General features: G+C 49.3%; 1 long non-coding RNA gene across 1 annotated transcript; it reads left to right on the forward strand.

Moving 5' to 3' along the window:
- Positions 1–453: 453 nt before the first annotated feature.
- LOC138992142 (uncharacterized) lies at positions 454–10,022 on the forward strand. Its single transcript, XR_011468049.1, has 3 exons — positions 454–3,497; positions 3,674–3,791; positions 4,199–10,022. It is a non-coding gene; the product is annotated as an uncharacterized lncRNA (long non-coding RNA).
- Positions 10,023–10,627: the final 605 nt, after the last annotated feature.

The following is a 10,627-nucleotide window of genomic DNA, read 5'->3' on the forward strand; positions in this document are numbered from 1 at the left end:
ACCTCCTGTTCCAGAGTGTTTTCTTCATTCTTTATCCCAAAACATCTGGAAAAAAAAAAAAAAGTCCACTTTTAAAAAAGACTACATAAGAAATAAAACATTATTGGTTTTCCCTCAATCATATAAGAACTGCTTTCCAAGTGCAGAGAGCATTTCAAAAATGCAGAAGGATGAAAGAGGCTTATAGGTGCCCATACCTAGAGATCATGTCATCTGATAGATTCTTCCAGGGTTTCTTTTCTCTTTGCATGTACGTGTGTGTGTGCAAAGTTGCTTCGGTAGTGACTCCGACTCTTTGTGACCTTATGGACTGCAGCCCACCAAGCTCCTCTGTCCATGGGATTCTCCGGGCAAGAATACTGGAGCGGGTTGCCATGCCCTCCTCCAGGGGATCTTCCTGACCCCGGCACTGAACTCACATCTCTTAGGTCTCCTGCGTTGGCAGGTGGGTTCTTTACCTCTAGTGCCACCTGTACAGCCTTCACTCAGTTAGCAGGAGTGGGGCTTCTGAAAGGGAGAGGGCCCGTAATTCATTTGCGTGATGGCCTTGGGCCCATCGGGAGGCAGAAAGTCTCTGATTTTCTTTCTGCCAAGTGGGCCGGGGACTGAAGTTTGCCTCTGGCCAGGAAGTTTGTTGGAGGGTGCTGGGGCGGCACTGGGTTTCCCTCTGTAAACAGAGACTGGGGAGGGTTCCTGGCCCGTCTAGTGGTTAGGACTCTGTGCTTCCTCTGAGAGGGCACAGGTTTGATCCCTGGTTAGGGAATTAAGATCCTGCAAGCCAAACAACAAACAAAAATGTGGGCTGTGTCCCAGTTGAGTTCTAAGTAAAGCTGCTGCACCACTTCCCGACTCCGGTCACACAGAAGAATCACTTAACGTTTAAAAAATGTCAGCACCACCTCCTACGCCAAGACCAGTTGGATCTGAATTGCTGGGTGTTGGGAGGGACCTAGGCCCTGGTATCTTTGTTTTCCTTCTGTTCCTCAGGTGATTCTGTTAAGTGTCCAGAGAACTACTAGCCAGCTCCACACTTACAAGTCAGCGATTTCCTCCAGCCCTTCCTTCAGGACCTGACGGAGGAGACGGGGCCGTTTGCTGCTGACAGCCTTTCACTTCCAGGATGTTCTCAGCTGCTCACTGTCACTTTTGATCCTCACTTTACAGACGGAGGACCGAGGCTCAGGAGACTCCCCAGAGGACACACAGCAAGGATGCGGCCAAGCTGGGGTATAGACATGCAGTTTCTGACTCCAAGGCCAGTGCTTTCTGTAATTGCTATTTATAGTAAGCATATGTCGTTAGACCCAGATGTGGTCATCACAGCCTCCTGAGGTGGGTGGGTAAACGCCACTGTCTCACGGAGAAGGTGTCTGCCCCCTGGGGAGACGGGGTGGTTGGCCCCTACTCCCCCAAATGCCGAGTGTGTACGTGGCCAGCTTAGATCCACAGTCTGCCCCCATCAGCCTGCATGCTGCCGAGGATCCCAGTTCTGAGCAGGGCAGGGTTTAACCCTATTTGCAGACCTCGCAAAAGGCATGGCCCAGGTCTCACAGCTGGGGGGTGGCGGAGGCCCACCGGTCCCTGCTCCTTGCCGGCGGGCTGACACAGAGCCTGTGTGGGGTTTGCTCATGGGGCCCTGCTCTGAGCTGGCGGCCCTCGGGGTCAGGATGCCTGCTGGGGGTGCCTCCCTGCCCCTCCCTTGTTCCTGCAGAGCTGGACTCCCGGAGCCTGGCCTGAGAGCTGCCTGGGCAAGCTGCCAGTGCAGGGAAGTAGCGGGCAGGCGCAGTGTTGGCTCCAGGAAGTGTCTCTGTTCCTGGGCCGGTCTGCAGGACTGGAGGGCCTGGACATAACAGCAGAGATGAGAGCTGAGGGCTAAGCACGCCTCCCGCCAGCCCCCCCAGGCTCAGCTGCTCCGGGCCGGGGCCGTGCCTTCCCTTGCTGGGCCTGGGCTCTCTCCTCCGTCTGGCTCCCGCCCTGCTCCCCACCGGCTCTGTGCTGCCAAGTACACGCTCTTGGCGGCAACGACATCCATTTAACCTGCTTCCCAGAAGACAGCATGGTTACGCGGGCCGGCTCAGCCAGCACCATGGTGGGAGATGGGGAGGGGGCCCCCTCAGCTTGGTCTTCTCTTGCCCATATTTCTTAGGGATCTGGGTGTGTGTCGGGGGGGTGGCCCTAAGCAACCTTGCTTACCTGGATCAGAAGTAACCTCAGCTCAACTGGAAGCCTTGAGCAGCCACACTAAAGACAGAACTTTGAGATCCTGGAGTTGGTGGGTGTTTGTATTAGGGGCAATCATTTAGCCTGAGGCTGAGGGTAAAGCTAGCTTCCCTAAGTAGCTCAGTTGGTAAAGAATCCACCTGCAATGCAGGAGACCCCGGTTCAATTCTTGGGCCGGGAAGATCCCCTGGAGAAGGGACAGGCTACCCACTCCAGTCTTCTTGGGCTTCCCTAGTGGCTCAGTTGGTAAAGAATCCGCCTGCATTGCAGGAGACCTGGGTGCGATCCCTGGGTTGGGAAGATCCCCTGGAAAAGGGAACAGCTACCCACTCCAGTGTTCTGGCCTAGAGAATTCCATGGACTGTATAGTCCATGGGGTTGCAAAGAGTCAGACATGACTAAGTGACTTTCACTTGGGTAAAGCTGCCTCCCCTGAGCCTGTTGCTGCGTTTGTTTTTTTTTTAATGTTTATTTTTTTGGCTGCATTCTATCCCTGACAAGGGATCAAACCTGGGCTCCCTACTTTGGGAACCCAGAGTCATAGCCACTTCACTACCAGGGAAGGCCCACCGTGTTCCTTTAATAGCCATAATAGAACGCTGGAGGACTACTCTCTAGGCATATTCTGAACGCACAAGTTGTGGTTCCTTCTCCCCTCCCCAGATACTTCACTGGGGAACCTGGGGAGGTGTCAGCGTGGAGAGCGTGTTCATTTCACGCCAGCTGTGCTGTGCTGCTCAGGAAGCGAGTGTAGGTCTTCAGGCATTGCATAGTGTCTTCTGTTTGTGATCTCTACAAAGATGACCTTTCCTGCAATCTCCTCTCTGGCCCTCCTGCCCTGGCCAGACCCTGTTAGGATGGTGGTTCTGAACCGAGAAGCTGGCCCCTTTGCGCCTCTTGTCTGGCCCTCGAGGCCCAGGGAGGCATCCTCCCCCTCATTGGGGTTCATCCTACAAGTCCAGATGCCTTCAGCTCCAGGGCCTCCCTCTGGGCCAGAGCTCCTCCCTCCCCGCCAGCCTCCTTGGGGTGCAGATGGACGGCCCAGCACAGTCAGGAATAGCCCTCTGTTTGCCTTGGCTGGTGGGGAAGAGATTACTGCTCACTTTCTGTTTTGACTCTTATATTTAGCTAACACACCGAGCCTGTGCGATCGCAGAAAAGCAGCCTTGGGTCTTGAATGAGTCTGGGGCCCGTCCCTGATGGCCTGGCGCCTGTTGAGTGGAGGTGTCTGAAGTAGGCATGAGTGATAACACTGCCTTCTGGGTACATGGAGAGAGGTGAGGACCATCTGTCGATTTTCCTGACCCCAGGTCCTCTGCCCTTTCATGTTTTCCTGTGGGGGTTACTCCTCCCAACCCCTGAGGTTTACATGGGGCCAGCCCCATCCCCTGGCTTTAGAGGCTGGCATGTGTCCCAGCTGGAAACTGAGCTGCCCTCCTTGGGATTTCTGCAGCAGCCATGGGGAAAGAGGCATTCACTTTTCATGGGAGTTGCTGGGTTGACGGAACTTCTGGTGACCACTCTTGTTCTTCACTTGAGGACGAAGCCAACAAAAAGGAAAGAAGCAAGAGGTGGGAAAAGTATGCTGTCCAGATACCAGTAAGCCGCTGGACCCAGCCATGCCTGAAACTGACCATATCTCTGGACTAATCTGATTATATGAGCCAATGAATGCGTTTCATTTTTTCTAAAACTATCCTGAGCTGTGTTTCTGTCATAGAAAGGGTCCTAAGAAAACTATATTTTTCTTTGGTCTCATTAAAAAAAAATCAACCTTAAGGTATACTTTACATGCAGCCATTTTAAAATGTCCAGTTCATACGTTTTTTCAAATGTGTACACCCTTGTAACTACTGCCGCAGTCGAGCTGTAGAACATTTAAAGTTCCCCATTCCCCTTTATGGTGAGTTCTCCCGACCCCAACCAACCACTGACCTGCCTTTGTCCTAGAGATTTATTCAGTCTTCTCTTGGTTCAGGTCCCTGGAGGTTGAGGAGAGCATTTCCTCGATGCTCAGATTATGGATCAACCTGGGTCATTTCTCCTGGTCCAACTGTGCTGAAGCCAGATGCCCCTCAGTTTTGTGGTTCAATAGAGCCTTCCCTTCGTTTGAGCCAGCTCACCACAGAAGAGAGTCCTGGCTGATGCAGCTTATCCACCGCACCCTTCAGTAAGCTCCGCCCAAGAACCTCCAGGCAAAACCAACTAATGGTCAGTCCAGCTCACCTCCTGGGAGCCAGACACTAGCAAGTGCTTTACACGCGTTATCTCAAGTCTTCTCAGCAACCCTCGGGAGGTGCTGTTAGCCCCACTTCACTGGGCTGTGGGTGTGTTGCATACCTCTGCACCTCCTCTGTCCACCAGGTTCCTGACTTCTTGTCCCACAGCTGAAGCTGACCCCTCCCAGACCACATGCCAGGGTAAGGGGGCTGGATCCCGAATGGCCAAAGAGGCTGAAGAACTCAAGCCATACACGTGGAGGGAGTTCGTTTTCGGGACGAACTTTGAGCCGTAGCTTAAGCACCTTCGGCAGGAAAGAGCTCAGGAAGCCCTGTCGTCAGTAACCTAGCACACCTTTCAGATCTTGTGGTCACAAAATACCTTGCCTAACCTGCTGGTTCTTCCCACAGATCAAAGAAGTAGAAATGAAGAATAAGTAATTACCAGGTGACCAGATCTCTTCCCCAGCTTCCCCTTCAGTAATCTCATGAACAAATGGTGGGAACAAGATAGCATCTAACAAGAAAGATCACAAGAAGTTGACAAGCCTGCACACAGCTGGGGATCATGACACCTCTGACCCCCTCCATCCGTGATTAACTGAGCTGACTTCTCTTTTCCCCCTTAGAAACTTCCATGGCCACGCAGACTCTTCAGAGCTGGTTTTGGCGGAACACCTGAGTGCACCATCTCCCCAGACTGCCGGCATTCCGATTAAAAGGAACTTTGCTTTCTATCAACAACTGCTTCTTGGGTGTTGATTTCCAAGCAGCTGGACTGAGTTTGGAAACAGCAGATGAGACAGGAGGATAAATTCCTTCATCCTCCATCCCTTGGACCACTTGAGGCACATTTTCCAGATGGGGTTTGTTGTACAGTGGTTACACGTCACCTTGCTTTGCTTCCTGTTCTTCCCGACCTCCTTTCTCTTATCCCTCCCTCTAGCTGCCCTGGAATTCCACTTCCAAGTTAATGTATCAGCCCTTAATCCCTTGCCAGAGGGCCCACTCTTGAGGGAACTTAGCAGTCTGACGCCTGGGTCTGCACTTCATGGCCTCAGTGAATGCTGACCAAGAGGACAGATACACGATGGATCACGGCCATGGGGTTGGGGACTGAGGAGGGAATACGGATAGTGCCAAATTCACCATCAGAGGTACCAGTGATAAAGGTGTCCCCATCATCTCTCCTGTTCCATTCACTGGGTCTAATCAGTCAAATCCTGACTCCATGCTATAGGTCAGAGACTGTGGCATCCCCCACTAACCTGTGTCCAGTACGAAACAGTCCACACTCCTTATCCATCACTTGCAGGGTATGTGATGCTGGAAGGTGCTCAGCCTCTCTGAGCTGCCTTCCCCATCTGTACAGTGGGGATAAGACTGGGCTCACCACCTGGAACTGTGGAGATGCCTAATGGACACGAGGTTTGTGCTTAAAGCAGAGTACGGGGAGGGCATCGTGGAGGCTACCTGTCCAATAGTGATCCTGCTCTCTTTTGAGAAGCTCCCCTCCTTCCTTCTGTCCCTACTGGGTAAATAGGGCTGTCCCACCCCTACTGCCAGATCCAGGCCAATCCACACATCTCTACTGACCACAAGATTGGATCAGGCCTGGGCATGAGACCCAAGTCAGACCAGTCCCTGCCACAGTTCCCTGAAGTTTCTGGAACAGTGAAAGAGGTGTTTGCTCTTTGCTTTTAGCCTGGAGCTACCTGAGGCCATTTTTTATTATTTGGACATGTGAGAATGAATGTCAGTGCGGTGACGTCAGAAGACAGCAATGCCAAGAGATGGAGCAGGATGCAAACTTCTGGTGATGGCCTTGGAGCTCCCAGATCTACCATGCCAGCAGCTAGGGAACCCCTGGTATTTTTAGAAATTAAAACATAGGCAAAAATTTTCCATTTCAGTTGCCTAAGCCAGTTCAAGTTGCATTTCTGTTACTTAAAACTGAAATGGTCTTGGGTCTTACCTTGTGGGCCAGTGATGAAGAATCCACCTGCCAATTTAGGGGACATGGGTTCGATCCCTGGTCCGGAAAGATCCCACATGCCACAGGGTAACTAAGCCCACCCTCTAGAGCCCATGCTTCTTTTGTTGAAGAAGAAGCATGTTTGCTTCTGTAACAAGAAGCTTGTTTGCAGGCAACGGTGAAGAGCCTGCGACTAGAAAAAGCCTGAGCCCAAGCAACAAAGCGCTCCTGTACCTCATTAGAGACCCAGCGCAGCCAAAAATAATTTCTTAAAAAACTGAAATGCTCTTGACCAATACTATAGGTTCTTTATAAATGATCACTGCCGTTATTGCAATTAATAATATTATTATAAACACATTCCTAGGAAGATGCAGCCTTGGGCACACATAGGCCAGGCTCCCCCAGGGTCACTGCTGCTCGCCACACATTTTACTAACCCTGGATATGAGCTCCCCAAGGGCGGGGGATTCATGTTTGCTACTGATATATCTCAGGTGCCTGGTGTCTGCACAAGGTAGGTGATTCATAGACACCCACTCAATGAACAAATGGAGTTGGCCCACTGCCCCCTGGCCCCCAGGCCTGGCTTCACGTTTTGCCCTCTGTCCTTGGCTGTCATCTGAACCCACTGGGGTGTTCTGCAGGAGTCTGTCTTGGCAAACTGATCTGTTTGCACAGTGTCCTTCCTAGGCCCTCACTCATCCCTTCATCTGCTCATGTACTCAAGTTTCCAAAATCGTCCTTTATTAGAAATGTCCATTATGGATCACAGCTTTCACAAAAATTAACTCAAAGTGAATCAAACACTTAAATGCAAAACTGGAAACCATAAAACTCTTAGAAGAAAACACATAGGGACAAAGTTCCTTGACACGGGTCTTGGCAATGATTTTTTTAGATATGAGACCTGAAACACAAGCATCAAAATAAAACCAAGTGGGACTATATCACACTGAAATGCTTCTGCACAACAAAAGAAATAATGAAAAGACAACCTATGAAATGGGAAAAAGTATTTGCAAACCATATATCTGGAAGGGGTTAATATTCAAAATATATCAAGAACTACAAGTCCATAGCAAAGTAGTAATGATGCTGCTGCTGCTATAATTAACACAGGACCTGAATAAACACTTCTTTAAGAAGTGGCCAACAGGTACATGAAAAGATGCTCAACATCACTAATCATGAGGGAAATGAAAAAACCACAGTGAGATATCACCTCACACCTGTTACCACGACAATCATCAAAAGACTGATAAGTGGAGAAGCGGGAACCCTTGTGCACTGTCAGTGGGAATGTAAATTGGTGTAACCACTATGGAAAACAGCATGGAGATTCCTCAAAAAATTAGAACTACCATATGTAGAACTTCCATATGACCCAGCAATTCCACTTCTGGAAATATATCTAAAGCAAATGAAAACACTATGTCGAAGAGGCATCTACCCCCATGTTCACAGCAGCATTATTTACAACAGCCAGGACATGCCAACAAACTAGGTTCATTGACAGATGAATGGATAAAGACACTGGCATGCCCACACACAATTATATACATGCATGCAGTGGAATATTAGTCATAAAAAGAAGGAAATACTGCCATTTGTGACAACATGAATAGACCTTGAGGGCAATATGCCAGGCAAAACCGGTCAGATAAACACTATATGATATCACATATATATGTGTGTGTGCAGCCTAAAACAACATACAAAAGGCCAAATGCATAGAAAGAAAAGATTTGTCATCTGTGCAAGGGTTGGGTGCTGTGGGGAGGAGGAAACTGGAGGCAGTCAGTGAGAAGTACACACTTTGAGTTATAAGACAAATATCTAAGGATATACTATAGAACATGATGGCTATAGCTAACACCACTGCATGGTATATTTGAAAGCTGTTAGGAGATGGGCTTCCCAGGCGGCACAGTGGTAAAGAATCCACCTATCAATGCAGGAGACGCAAGAGACTTGGATTCAATCCCTGGGTCAGAAAAACCCCGTGGAGTAGGAAATAGCCATCCACTCCAGTACTTTTGTTTGTTTTGATAGGTAAGAAGTGGATTTATTCAGAGAGAAACACACTGCGCAGACGGAGTGTGGGCCATCACAGAGGGTACCACTCCAGGACTCTTGCCTAAGAAATCCCGTGGACAGAGGAGCCTGGTGGGCTACAGTCCACATGGTTGCAAAGAGTTGGACATGACTGAGCACACACGAGACAAGAAACTTAACACAATATTGTAAATCAACTAGACTTCAGTTTTTTTTTAAAAGTAGATCATAAGAGTCACAAGGAAGAAAAACTTCATCTTTTTATTTTACCTACATAAAATGACAGAGGGAATTCCCGGGTGATCCAGTGGTTAGGACTCCACGATTCCACTGCAGGGGGCATAGGTTTGATCCCTGGTCGGGGTCTCGCGTGCCATGGGAACCAGGGAGAGATGCAAAGTGAACAGTGCTTTGCCTGCCTTCTATTCTAATAGAATAGGGAGCTTCTATTCTAATGGAGATAGATATATGTCGACAATTTTGGTACCATTAGGTTATTTTAGGCATTTGGATAATTTTCTGGTATTCTTCTACAGGCCAGATAATGAAATTAAAGAGTGTGTTTTGGTTTTAAGCTAAACTGGGACTAAGCTGTAAGCTATCTTCAAAGAAGGTGGAAAGAGGGGCCGAGTCCCTACTGAAAGGACGCACGGCAAATGGAGCAGGTCTAAAACTCACACCCAGGTCTGCTGCGTCACGTGTGGCGCTGGTCTGGAGGCAGGGTGGTGGAGCAGAGAGGGTTTGGGTCTGAGAACTGGTGATCTGGACTTGAATCTAGGAGCTGCGGTTTATAAGCAGTGGGACTTGGGCAACAACGCCCCACCATCTCCTCTGCCGGTTCATACCCCACCTTGGTAAAGTTTTTTACACTGTTCCTGTTATTGACATTCACATCCTCTTCTGCTCCACAATCAAGTCTTTATTGCTTTCTCCACAGGTCGACTCAAAAGATGAAAAGCCTTGAAATAGCATTTATGTGACTACAATTCTTAAATATCATTTATTGTAAACACCTCCTTTTAACTGAAGCTAGTTGAACTGACACTTGTGTTTGGTCATGTTTTGTTGAACTGGATGAGATGTATCCCCAGGCCTCTGGGACAGAGCTCCCCCTGGGCCTGTTTCTTGGGCCTATGACCCAGGGCCTGTGTTCAGAAGGGCCCTATGCTTGGTTTGATGCTTTGCTGTTGCTATCTTGAAATTCTAGATACTTTTGAGCACAAGGTCCCACAATTCTGTGGCCAGTCCTAAGCTCACAACCTTGATGCTAGAGGCCAAAGTGGTCTGAGAAACTCCCTTGTTGCACACCTTCCTTTGGGAGGAAAGCAAGGGCCTTAGGCAGGCCCTGAAGTAGCCAGGAAAAATTAAAGTGATACGCTGTGGACCTGAGTGATGGCTTGTGAGTGTGCTCCATGTGGCGATGTCAGGCTGCCCTGCTTCAAGTTCCCTCTTAAACAGTGGCTGAAAGGTCGGTGAACCGTGGGCTGCACGAAGGAGGTAGGGCTGTCCTCATGAGGGCATCAGGGCTGAATGGTCTGCCCAAGGTCCCACAGCTTATAAACGGCAGGTCCTAGGTTCAAGACTAGGTCACCAGTTGTCAGACCCAAACCCTCTCTGCTCCACCACGCTGCCTCCAGACCAGTGCCACACGTGATGCAGCAGACCTGGGTATGAGTTCTAGACCTGCTCCCAGAGCTGTGTGTCCTTTTGGCAGGGACTTGCCCTCTCTGAACACTTAGCCCAGAGCCTGAGGGAGTGGATAAACTCCCTTTCAAACAATCACTATGTAACTAATGAAGAGAAAAGCACTTCTGCTATAGACAGACTTCAGCTAAGGAAAGCAGAAGGAATGAAATACGATACCACTTGGCAGCCCCTGACGGACTGTTTGAATGGCAGCTAGCATGTTAAAAGCAAATCAGATACCATGGACCTCCTGATAAAAGATCTCAACACCACCTTGCCAATCTCAACACAGTTTTGCCAAAAAACAAAACAAACGAATCAGATCTGCTTCTAATAACCAGTAGAACAAAGGATAGAAGAACACGTCCAACTGCACCACAGGGCAGCAATCAGCAAAGCCCAGATGGAATGAAATGCAACCAGATAAACAACTAGTTTCTTCCAACAAATGAAACAAAACACTTGGCCC

This window comes from Bos mutus, chromosome 19 (genome assembly GCF_027580195.1).
Source record: "Bos mutus isolate GX-2022 chromosome 19, NWIPB_WYAK_1.1, whole genome shotgun sequence".
Lineage (NCBI taxonomy): Eukaryota > Metazoa > Chordata > Mammalia > Artiodactyla > Bovidae > Bos > Bos mutus.